At 44.3% G+C, this 12,677-nt stretch overlaps 1 long non-coding RNA gene across 1 annotated transcript; it reads left to right on the forward strand.

Annotated features, from left to right (window-relative positions):
- The first annotated feature begins 11,429 nt into the window (after window positions 1-11,429).
- Window positions 11,430-12,308, forward strand: LOC131492459 (uncharacterized). The gene is made up of 3 exons (XR_009252049.1): window positions 11,430-11,516; window positions 11,607-11,663; window positions 12,204-12,308. It is a non-coding gene; the product is annotated as an uncharacterized LOC131492459 (long non-coding RNA).
- The last annotated feature ends 369 nt before the right edge of the window (window positions 12,309-12,677 follow it).

Consider the following 12,677-nt stretch of genomic DNA (forward strand, 5'->3'; position numbering starts at 1 on the left):
TTCGCCGTGTGGAGGTGATCTGCCCTTCACGAGTCCTGCTTTGCGGGGTAGTCTCTGGAGGCTGGCGGAGTTCTGTGGGGTCTCAGCACTGATCTTCACGGCCATCGTTTTCCCCGTCAGGACGTGCTGGGCCAGCCTCACCGCAGCCCCGTTACCCTGGCCAATGGCTTGAGGACACTGTTGTCTGAGTCTCTCCTCGGCAGAGGTGACTGAGAGGCCCCGCAGCATGTTGGACTTAATGCTGCACTTGGAGTCAAGGTGTCCTAAGGTCGGCTCACATTTGGGAAAAGCTGGTGAGAAGGTTGGTCCAGATCATCTCAAAAGAAAACCAGTTCGAAGTTCTCCTGGGGAGCTGATCTTGGTAATGGAGTCAAAATGCAATGTCAGACGAGCCCTCCCCTCTCCAAAACCCAAAACCAAAACTGAACAGATACAAACGAATTTAAAAAGAAAAAAAATGACGTAAAAGGAAAAATAAACGGAGAAGAGTAGAAATAAAAGAATAAAAAGGAATAAAGATGAGGAAAAAAGAATAGAGAAAAAAGGGAAAAACTAATGAACAAAAAAGAAAACTCACAATGCCGAGGAGGAAAAAGCTAAGGTTGATTAATGTCTCCAGGTCACTGAAAAGCAGCTTCCTGAGCCAGAAGGAATAGAAGGAATGGTAACCTAGGCCCAGACAGAAATTTAGTTGGTTGCTAGAATCCCCGAACAGTAGCTCCATATGAGGTCATAGGAAGAAATGAACCTAGTGTGGCTGAGGACCTTCCACAGTGATTTATTCCCTTTGGGCTCAAGATCCTCTACTCTTCAAAAAAATTATTGAGGATGCAAAGAGCTTTTTGCTTATGTAGGTTACAGAGATCAGTATTTACTGTATTAGAAATTAAAACCTGCAGGATGATCCATTGGCCTTTTCATATCTAGCTTGAAAAGCTGTAATAATTTTTGGCTTTTGAAGAGTTCATAACATCTACACTTAGCAACATTCAATCTCTTTTTCTTTGAACTCTGAGCAGTTTGGTCTCAAAATGATGCCACAACTTAACTGGCATCATGACCTTGGGTAAAAATACTCTGTGAGATAAGATACAATCAGGTACCTTACCAACATCTGTAATGCTGAGGGGAAGGTGGCTATCATCATAGTTTCCTCTCTTGTTTACGGTTCTGCCCCATTTCTTGGGAGTAAAAACTTGCCATGTCCATTTCCGAGTCTTTAACCACTGAGGTTGCAACTTTGAGCTGAGAAGGCACGTCTTCTGCTCTTTTTCCCGCAACGCCCCCCGTGCCCTGCAGCATAGGATGCAGGATAGGGGCATCTGCACGTTGGCCATGTCACTACTATCTTGGAGGAGGGAACCAAAATGGCCCTACGTGATTTTTCAAAAACATTTTATTGAAGCATAATACACCGAAAAATGCACACCTCATCAGGGTGCTGCTTGGTAGCTGTTCACAAATTGAATGCATGTACTTAACTAGCATCCAGATCAGGAAACAGGACATTATCAGCTCTTCCGCAATCTCCCATGCTCCTTTTCAGTCACTTTCTCCACAGTGGTAAGCAACAACCTGTCCTCTACCAGCACAGATTCGTTTTGCTTGTTGTCGATCTTTACATACATGGAATCACAGTATTCTTTGTGTCTGCTTCCTTTGCTCATTATTTTTTTTTGTGAGATTCATATATATGGTTTATTTTGTTATTTTAAATGCTTTTTTGTAGCCCATTGTTTATCCATTTTGCTGTTACTGGGCATTTGGGTAGTTCTCAGTTTTTTTTTTTTTTTTTTTTAACTGAGTTGAATCCTCAGCAACTTTTTGTTTTTATTTATTTTTGAGACAGAGAGAGACAGAGCATGAATGGGGGAGGGTCAGAGAGAGAGGGAGACACAGAATCGGAAGCAGGCTCCAGGCTCTGAGCCATCAGCCCAGAGCCCGACGCGGGGCTCGAACTCACGGACCGCGAGATCGTGACCTGAGCTGAAGTCGTACGCTTAACCGACTGAGCCACCCAGGTGCCCCAGTTCTCAGTTTTTTAAGCACAGTGCTGCTGTGAGCATTCTTGTTCCAGTCTTTGGTGAACATTTACAGGGTTTTCTGTTGGATATATACCTACAAATGGAATTGATTGCTTCAAGGGTATGCATATGTTGGGTGTAGTAGACCCTGCAATTTGTAGCAACTTACACATCCTCAATACTAATTCCTAGCATTGCCTGCCTTTTAATTTTAATCTTTCTGTGGGTGTGTGATGGCATAGCATTGTGGTTTTAATTTGCATTTTCTTGACGATTAATGAAGTCGAGCACCTACTTCAATAAGCATCATATGCTTATTGGCCATTTACTTCTCTGTGAAGTGCTTGTTCCTGTCTTCTGCCCATTTTTCTGTTGGGTTACCTGCATTTTTCTTACTGGTTTGTAGGTATTCTTCGTTTTGGGGGGTATGGATTCTTGGCTGGATGTGGCCATGCCTCTACTTCCTCTCCGGTCCACGCATCCCATCTCTGTTAACTTTTTGGTGGCACCTTCTACTTTAATCAGTTGCTCATGCCTTTCCAGCAAATGGACTTCTTCCTTTGAACATGCCCTACCAGGCACACTGCCACCTCAGTGCTCTGCACTAGACCCTACTTCTGCCTGGAATGTTCTTCCCCTAGAGAGCCTCATAGCCCCCTCCCCTGCACTGCTCCGGTGTCGTCTTCTTAGCAAGGTCTTCTCCAATATACCGGTTTGATCTTGCAAGCTGTGTAGCAAGACCTATCTGCCACCCCCATCCATTGCTTTCTTTCTTTTTTAAAAACTTTGTGTTCTGTAAAATTTTAAGCCTACCCCAAATTAGAAATATTAGTATAAAGGCCCTTCACATATGTATCATCTAGCATCAATAATTATCAACACTTTTTGCAATCTTACTCTATCCAGAATCAGCCTAAATCTTTAACAGATAAATACCTGTTTTTTTGGAACATAGACATCATGCCGTCATCCAGATTAACAACATCAATAGTATCACAACACCAGTCCATATTCAAATTTCCCATTTGTCTCAAAGACGTCTTGTTACCGTTGATGTGTTTAATTAAGATCTAAACAAGGTGTACATGTTGCTTTATTTTTTCCATAGTAATATCACCATTCAAAATACTATGTATTTTGCTTGTTTGCTAATTTTCTGTTTTCCTCCCATTAGAGTATCGACCCCATTCGAGCAGTTATTCTTGTCTGTTTTGTTCTTTGCTATATCTCCAGCACCTAGAACAGTTCCTGGTATCTAGTAGACATAAAATAAATGTTTGTAGAATGAATGAGTGAAGGTAATTGGCAACATGGACGTAATAGCCCAAAGGGTATGCTGTGTCACCAAGGTCAAATCTGTTACTTTACCTCTCTAAAACTTTGGGCAACTTTACTTTTTGGGGGCAGCAACTTTTCTGAGCGTCATTTTCTTATCTGTAAAATGGGATTAGCAGCACCAACTGTATAGGATTTTAAGAATTAGGCAAAAATAAGTGTATAGTGGCAGCTAATATACTCTGAATAGAGCTACTATTTTTATTTTTCCGTCTTTGTCGGGCATTTCTAGGAGGCAAAAGCAGGTGAAAGAGGTGTAGTAAAGAACTTGCCTTGCTCAAAGACAAGTCTGGCCTTGGTCCCTGGTTCCTGGGAGGTAACCTCTAAACTCTTAGAATTTTCCAAGTGCCAGGAATGTCTTTTTTATTTATAGTGGCCTCTTAGGTCACACTTGATAGTTTATGCTAACGAGGTGATGCATGGTGGGTCCCTTGGGCCACATGTTATCAACCCTACCTCTGGGGTTGGGGAAAGAGCTGAATGCTGAGTTAAACGCCATGGCTCATCAATAATACCTGCAGATAAAGCTCCCATAATAACTCTAGGCACTGCAGACTAGGTGAATTTCCCTGGTTGGCGATGCTCCATGTGTATGGTCACACACTGGTGATGGGAAGGTAATATGTCTTGAGGGCAATGGAAAGTTTTGTGTTTAGGAACCTTCTAGACTCTTCTCTATGTGTTTCCTTGTTTGGCTGACTTTCACTGGTATCCTTTCTCGGTAATAAACTCTAACCATGACTATTGCAGCTTTCAGCCCGTTCTGTGAATCCTTTGAATGCATGATTGAGACGGAGGGTGGTTTTGGGAACCCCCGGAATTTGTGGTTGGTGTCAGAAGTGAGAAAAGTCATGGAAACCATGGCCTCTTAACTTCGTAGGTGGACTCTATCTTTGCAGGTAGTGTCAGAAGTTTGAGGGAGACTTGGCAACTCTGAAGGTCTATCCCCTCAAGCCTCCCATTTGGGCCAACAGCAAGTAGTTGGTGCCAAGAGAAGTGGGATTCAGTAGAATGACCCTGACTCACCGAAACACGTGGTTTGGAGAGAGAAAGGGTGAGAGGGCAAGGCTTGACACACTTTTGATTCCTGGACGGCGGGGTCATCAGTTACTGGAACTAAACGTTATCAATGGAAATTAGAAATGATGGATGCAGCTTCCAGGGAGTTAGCTCACTGGTTGCATAAGAAAATGCACAGGACATGAGAGAAAAGCAGAACATACTGTTCTTTGGTTATTGTTATTTATACTAGCTAAGATAAAAGTAGTAGAGAGTAGGGGCGAACCCTGAAGACCAGGTGTAGATTTTGGCTGCTCTGAGCCTCTGTCTCCAGCCTCAGGGCCCTTACCAGTGGGTAAAGTAAAAAAGAAAAGCAGAAGAAAGTTTGGGGTAGATTCTGACACTGAACAAACCTTGCATCCCGGCCTGTCCATGCTACAGCCTCTGGCCTCAGAGCTCTGCCACACAGTCAAGTTAAAATGAAAGTTAAGAGAAAGTGTTGGGAGTAACTCCCCAAAGCCGGGCAAGCTTGAAGTAGTGAAAATAGCCACCACGGTAATTGCTGTGCGTACAGAGGAGACAGGTTTCATTTTACTTCTCTGAGTTCCTAGGAAATTCAGAACTTAGTCTAAAGTCCGATCCAAAACGTTGCTCTTGGTGTATTAGAAAGAATGCTAGACTTGGTGTCCAGAGATCTGGTTTTAAATCCTATCTTCAGCGTTTATTATCTGTTTGACTTTGGAATTTGTATTTGTCTGTTTGGGCTGCTGAACAGAATACCAATGACCGGGTGGCTTAAACAACAGAAATGTATTTTCTCACAGCTCTGGAGGCTGGAAGTCCAAGATTAGGGTTGGTTTCTGGTGAGACCTCTCTTCCTGGCTGCTTTCTCACTGTGCCCTCAACTGGCTTTCTTCTTTGTGTGTGAAGTGAGGGAGAGAGAGACAGAAAGTGAGAGAGAGAGAGAGAGAGAGAAAAAGAGAGAGAGAGAGAGAGAGAGAGACCTGGTGTCTCTTCCTCTTCTTAGAAAGACACCATTCCTGGATGATTAGACCCCACCCTTATGACCTCATTCAACCCTAACTACTTCCTTAAAGGCTCTATTTCCAAATATGCTTACATTAGGCGTTAGAACTTCAACACATGAATCTGGGAGGTATACAATTCAGACCATTACTGAAATGCTCCTTAATTTTAATTTCCTCACATGTACCTTGCTGGCACGCAGCTCTGAAGATCAAATAAGATGTATGTAGGAGATACTTCTACGTGATTTTTAAATGTGTATCAATGTATTTTTTAGATCTCGGCTATGCACTAGACTGTTGAAAGGAGGGGGAGTTATTGAACTGAATTTAGAACTTATTTGAGCAGGTTGAATAGATTACATAATGCTTCTAAGTTCATTTTCAGCATTTGTGAAGAACATGCAGGATCTTTGGGTAAAAGAAAACATTTGCTTCCTGGGTTCGTACGCACTCATTTCAGAACGGGCACACATGGTTAAGGAAGCCGCTTTTAGTCATGACCGGTGGGAGTGGACATCACCAGAAAGTAACCGATGTCACAGAACTTCGAAACCTATGAAGTGCAACACAGCCATACGGCATTCTTTGTTCTGAAATATATTTATACGCTGCCTCTCTCTCCAAAAGGCTTTGAAGTCGTTTCCCAAAAAGTCTAAAAAACGTATTTGGCAGCTTCAGTGTTGTGTGGCTTATTGACATCAATCATGGAGTAATGGGGCCAGAATCTTCAGTTATTTGTCATTTGTGTGACTGTGAGAACACTCCACAGCCAATTAAAAGAACTTTTAGGTGGCAGTTGGCCTGACACTCTTCACGCAAACCTGACATATCGAACCTAGACTGTGTACGCAAACAACTTTATATTCTGTGCAAACGACATCCACCACACAATCCAGACAATTCTCACCATGTGAAAAGCATGGAATCACGTGGTGGTACAAAAACCCTGATGGTATTTTACAGCAAACATTAGGTGTGTGCTCACCAGTTTGAGCCAACTGTCCATGCGTAAGGCCATTGGAGGAACCAGTAAGGAACGGAGGGGCTTCTAAGTAAGAAGGCATTAGAAAGAAACTATTATAGGATTTGGGTTTGGTGTTTTTAATTTTTTTTTAAGTTTACTTTGAGAGAGACAGAGCGAGCCGGGGAGGGGCAGAGAGAGAGGGAGAGAGAAAATCCCAAGCAGGCTCTGAACTGTTAGCGTGGAGCCCCAGGCAGGGCTCAAAATCACGAACCGTGAGATCATGACCTGGGCTGAAAGCAAGAGTTGGGTGTTTAACAGACTGAGACACCCAAGTGGCCCAGAATTTAGGGTTTTTTAAAAGGTGATTTTGTAGAGGGTTGAGGGAAGTAGGAGTTTGCTTTGGATTGGATGTCAGGAAGCAGGGGTCATTCTATGGAAAAAAGCAGGAGAGAGGCCATTAAGGGATGGGCTGGAGCGGAGAAGGAAAACAGACTTTGGGGAGCAAAGAGTATATCTTGTCCATTTAAGCGGGGGCAGTGGGCATGCAGCAGGCATTTATCTGGGGTGGATGGTTTGTGGAGACGGTTGTGGTAAGAAAAGCCTAAGCATTTGGTTGAGGCCAGATCATAGAAGGTCTCGAATGTCGGAGATGGGGAGCCATCGAAGATGTTTGGAGGGAGAGCGAAGAAATCACAAGAAATGTTAACAGAGACTCACAGCCAACAACCAATCCCGATGTTCCTCACAGGGCTCTCATACTACTTTGACCATCAGTTACAGTAAGAAATACATTTTCTGGTGAAACCCAGTACGTGTACGCACTCACATACACGCATGTGCCTGAAACTCATCAAGGTTTAGCCGTGTTGTGTGAGCTGTGCTGTTCTCCACTCCACTCTGCTACGCATCACCCTCTCTACTCTCCCCCATTCTATTCTGCTTCACACTGGTTTTTATCCTCTAAATTAATTTGTATTCTTACTAAGGAATGGCCTGAGGTTTGAAAAATATTGTTTTAAGGAGATGAATCGGTGTGGCGAGGGGAAATAGGAGCAGGAAGGCTGTTAATAGGAATAGCAGCAGTTCATTTACAAACAAATTTGTTAATTCATTCCTTCCACAAACACTTATTAAGTCTCTACTGCACACCAGGCATGAAGATACAAAGATACCCAGACCCAGTGCTACCCTTGAAGAGTTCGTGGTCAGTGGGGGAGACAGGTAGCCAATTCACTGTTCAAGTCCTTAATGGGTATAAGAAACTATCTCGGGATGATCTACCTGAGGGAAATAGGGAAGGTTCTCCAGAGGAAGGGTGCTTGAGGTGGTTCTTGAAGACTGAGTTTGCCAAGGGGATAACGGAGTGCATCTTAAGGGAAAGGATAGTGTGACAATGACAAGGACATTTGAAAGTACAAAGTGTGATCTGGGTAGGGTTTATTTATTTATGTAGCAAATAAAAATAGCGTGTATTCAGTTAAATTTGAATTTCAGATAAATTTCAGTGAATAATTTTTAGCATAAATATATCTCCTTGACCTGGAAGAGGCAAGACTTTCTATGTGGCTGGAACATGGTGGGTGTGGGGAAGTGGTAAAGGGGGATCTGGGGGTGGATTGGGATCACGTTGTGAAATGTTATGAAAGAATAAGAGTCTCCCCTGTAGACTCATGCTCACACTGAAGGCTAATTTGAGAATAATTATAGAATGCTTGAAAAGAAATTAACAAATACACACAGAGCGATATGTAACCCTTGAGTCCTTAGCTTATTAGCAATAAAGGTAGGATCCCAGTGTGTGGGTGGAATGGTTATTAATTATTAATGATTATTAATTGCACTTGAGTAATTCTTTCTCACTTTCCATCCTGCTGATTTTAATTTCTTCTAAGATGCCTTTGTCCCGGTGCTTAGTTGAGGAGAGGAAATGAACCATTTTGCCATGTATACTGATTTCTTATTATAGTCCAGCCTGAAGCCACATTTCGGTTGTTAACAGTAATGGAGTGAATTACACGTGCGTGATCAACCAAATGAGTCTTTGCTCAGTTTAAGCAATTTTCCAGTGTAATAGACACACGGTGTCTATCTCTCATCCTGCCCCTTGCACTCCCCACCCCGCTCATTTGTGGAAATGGCTCTCCTTCCTCATCCACATTTCACAATGTCATAGGGACGGCCCCTGGGGGGCCAGTGAAGGCACCTGCCCCACGTTGGAGCAGGCGGAGTTCAGTCTCTCTTGTGGTTGTACCTAGAACTTTAAACTCAGGAGCTCACAATAATCAAGTGGTTTGTAGACCTGGATGGGAAAACTACCTCTCTCTTTTTGTGAACTTCTGACTGAAATTTAGCATTTCCTTCAGTTATGGATGTAGCAACAGACCTAGTAGTAGGAGCAGAATCCATGACTTTGTCACAATAGACTCCATAGACGTAGTCATGTTACATCACAGTTGTTGCAAGTTTCTCAAAATATCATTTATGCTTCCTGCTACTTTGAAATTATGGTAATAATCAGATCCTGCCTTGTAATGCATTAATAAGGACACGCATATTGGCCAAAATGTTTTTGATAACAACTCTGCATCAAGCACATTGCCTGCCCCATGTGAAGAATGAGTGAATGGATGAATAAATGAATGAATGAATGGATGAATATTAACTGATGTCTTACCACCAGCTCAACCACCATCACTGGTCTAAGCTCTCGTATATCTCACTTCAATTCCAGCCTCAGAAGGCAAAGTAGACATTTAATAAATAATGGTCAAATTAAATGGGATTATCTACCTTCGTTGCTTCTTTTGCATGTGATTACATGTTAGAGAAATTCACAGCTTTATAAGAACCATTAACTGGTTTATAGATTCACTTCCGCATTCATCTGTCAAATATATACCTACCGGTTACTCTGCCTTCGTCTCTCTGTGCAGGTAGTTTGTGTGGGAAGAAGTCTTTACATTCTGTTTCTTCACACTTCATCTCTCTCGGTCTCATTTCTGTTAACTCCAGAAAACTCAGGGAAGTGCTGCCATCTGTTTCTAGCATCCTGCTCTAAGCCTCAGCGTGCTGGCGAAGCTTAAAAACAAACCAGGCTGTGCCCACGGTGTTGATTTTACAGGGTAGGGTCACTTTCAGAGACTGAAGTACCCACTTTGTTGGTTATCTGGGATTTAAGTGTCTTTTGCATACTCGTCTTTGTATTGCTTCCAAGTGGAAGACTGGCCAGGTGAGAAGCCATTCTGCAGTGGGCTGAACAGGGGCCGCTAAAAGATAGCTCCAGGTCCTAACCTCTAGTGCCTGTGAATGCGACTTTATTTGGAAATAGAATCTTTGCACTTGTAATTAAACTTATAGAATCTCAAGGTGAGATCATTCTGGACTTAGGGTGGCCCTAAATCCAATGACAGTGTCCTTTAAGTGACATGAGAAAACTCAGACACACACAGGGAAGAAGGCCATATGAAGACGGAAGCAGAGATTGGAGAGATGCAGCCACAAGGAATGCTGGATGCCGGGAGCCACCAGGAGCTGGAAGAGGCAAGGAAGGATTCTTCCCTAGGGCCTCCAGAGGGGGTGTGTCCTTGCAGACACCTTTATTTTGGACTTCTGGCCTCCAGAATTTTGAGAGAATAAATTTCTGTTTTAAGCCACCAGATCTGTGGTAATAATTGGGACACCAGTACATTTGTCTCCGCTGGACACAGTGGAGAGTACCAAACCAGTACTCAGCCAGTCCTATGGTTTGGGTCACAGATACTGCTACGGTCTGAATGTTTGTGTCCCCCCACTCTTCTCCCCGGAAATTCAAGTATTGAAATCCTAACCCCCCACTGTGATGGTTTTGGAAAGTGGGGAAGCTGAGAGAAGATGCCATCAGGCAGATGAGCATAGCTATTGAATGAGCCATCAAGGCATCACCAAGGGATGCCTCGGAACAATGGGAGGCAATCTTTATTAAAGACGTGTGACTTGAGCCCTGCAGACCTTGGAGAGCAGGAGGCTTTTCAGTGGCTGGTTGCAAGGGGAGGGTGGAGCCTGGGGAGAGCGTCCCTCCCTCCCCCAGTCCCAGCCACTAGAAAAGTTCAGGGGGTGTTCAGGCAACAGGGTAACCCCCAGCCCTTTCCCAGTTGGAGCGGAGGTTTGGTGCAAACAGCGGAAATGCAGAGAGCAGTATTATGAGACCATGAAGAAGGGAGAAGAGCTAAGAGAAGAGATGAGGCCCCTGGAAGCCAAGAGCAGCACCAGGGAGGCGGTGGTGTTGGGGTATGCAGGTGGTTGGGTGGGAGCTATCTCACCAAAGCAGTCCTCTCCAGGAGAGAGACTTCTCCCAGTCCCGCTGGAGTGTATCTTCCCCTCCCCAACAAATCTGGGGGCTCCCCTAGGCGGCAGAGCGAGAGTGGTGGGGAGGCCCGAGGCGGGGCTGTTTGCTTTAGCAAACAGCGGAGCTGCGTGCTAGTGAATCTTGAGAAGGATTAATGCTGCAAATTAAATTAAAATTAGGAAACACACAAACTGAAACAAGACCTTTTAATTTGTAGCCCCAAATAGGCAAACTGCTCTGTTCAGGCAATTAAGCAGCTGCGATGGTGAGCGGCAGCAAAACGCTGGAGCCGCACTAATTAGAACTAAGGTTAATGAATCCAGGAGGTTAAAGCAGGCTGTTAGGAAGTGGACTTGCTCGGCAGTTCTCCCGCTCTGCACCCTCCTGGCAGCCAGGACCCCCCTTCCTGGTGGCGGCCTGCACACCAGAATGCCACAGCCTCTCTCTCCCCTTTCCCCTCAGCAGGGCATGCAGGGAAGGGTGAGGCTGGGACAAGATCATTCACTGGCTTTCCAAGAGGCGCCTGGGGTGACCTTTGCAAAGGCAGCTCTAACGGACCCTAGAGAGTGGAGGGCGCCAACGGGACGCCCCACGAGGGGGCGTGCTCCGCCAACTCACCCGCCCTAGGGAGCCTGCCTGCCCTGGCAGGTCCCCTTTCCTCCTCCATCGGGGGCCTTTGCACCCTCTTCATCAGTGAGTGCTATCAACAATGACACCGTTTTTTTCCTCTTGTGTTTCTTATTTGGAAAGGGATACACAGAAAACTTGGGAAATACAGAAAATCACCAAGAAAATAACTGCCCACAGTGCCTGGACTTTGCAATTCCTCTGTTAGCATTTTGGTATGTAATGAGTTGATTTTTTTATTTTTTTAATTAAAGTCACAGCTGGTATCAGAATTCCTCTTTGGCGTGAAATTCTTTCTTTTTCAGAGAAAAATAAACTGATACATTTTCTGGATTCAGCGTGGAAGAACATCTTGTCCCTTGGTATAGGAAGGAGAGGGGGTGTGGGGGCTGGGTGTCCTCTGACCAAAGGGTTTTGGAAGTGGGGGGAAGCTGGATGGGGGAAAGGCTTATGTGGCACTGTGTGAATGGATATTTTGGGGGTGCTGTGAAAAGGTGTTAATTTCACTTCTAGACCCAAACAAGCAGCATAAACCTGAGGGTGGGGGAGGCGGCAGCTCAGGGGACCAAGAGCACTGATGCCCACCGGCAGCTGCAGAAGTCTTTGGCAGGCTTCTGGACCTCCACAGACTGGGGAAGAATGACAGGGTGAGTCAACTGTATCTAGGAATTGGGGAAGGGGAAACATCCAGCCGATTGCCTTTCCCTCCGAGGGATTTAATTCTGGATCTTATGTTTTAAGTTCACCAATAGTGAAATCAAGAAACGCTAGGCACCCCACCCTCCGGGCAGTAAAGGAAGAACCCCAGGCCCCCCTCCTCTTTCTCTCAGAGGTCTCCTGGGTGGCTCCAGGCATGCCGTGTGCCCTCCAAAACTTGTGAGTAATACGCCTTGATTTTTCAGTTTCCTGATGGTTATTGCTGAACTTGTCTTGGAATCATAACAAGAACTGGAAGGGCTGGTCCAGCCACCACACTGGCTCTGTGGGGTTCCCTACAAGTGGTACCGGCCCCGGTGAGTGCCCGCAGGCATTTCTAGCCAATAGCATCATTATCTACAGGCTGAGACTGACCCAAAATGATAGTTGTTATATCACATATATAGTTTTTATCCTGTTATAATTTTTCCTACTTTATATTCTTGAACAGTCTCCTGTCCATTAAAAATGTGTGTGTGTGCGTACACTTACACACACACCTACATATGTGTATACGTGCAATAAATATATGTGTGTAAACATATATATACATGAAACTTAAAATGTTTAAAAACTGCAATATTCCATCATTTAGATGAACTGCGGATCCCTGTATTTGAATGTTGAGGGTATTTTTCTTTCTTTTTTTTAATGTTATTTTTGAGAGGGAGAGAAGGGGG

Source organism: Neofelis nebulosa, chromosome 13, assembly GCF_028018385.1.
Source record: "Neofelis nebulosa isolate mNeoNeb1 chromosome 13, mNeoNeb1.pri, whole genome shotgun sequence".
Lineage (NCBI taxonomy): Eukaryota > Metazoa > Chordata > Mammalia > Carnivora > Felidae > Neofelis > Neofelis nebulosa.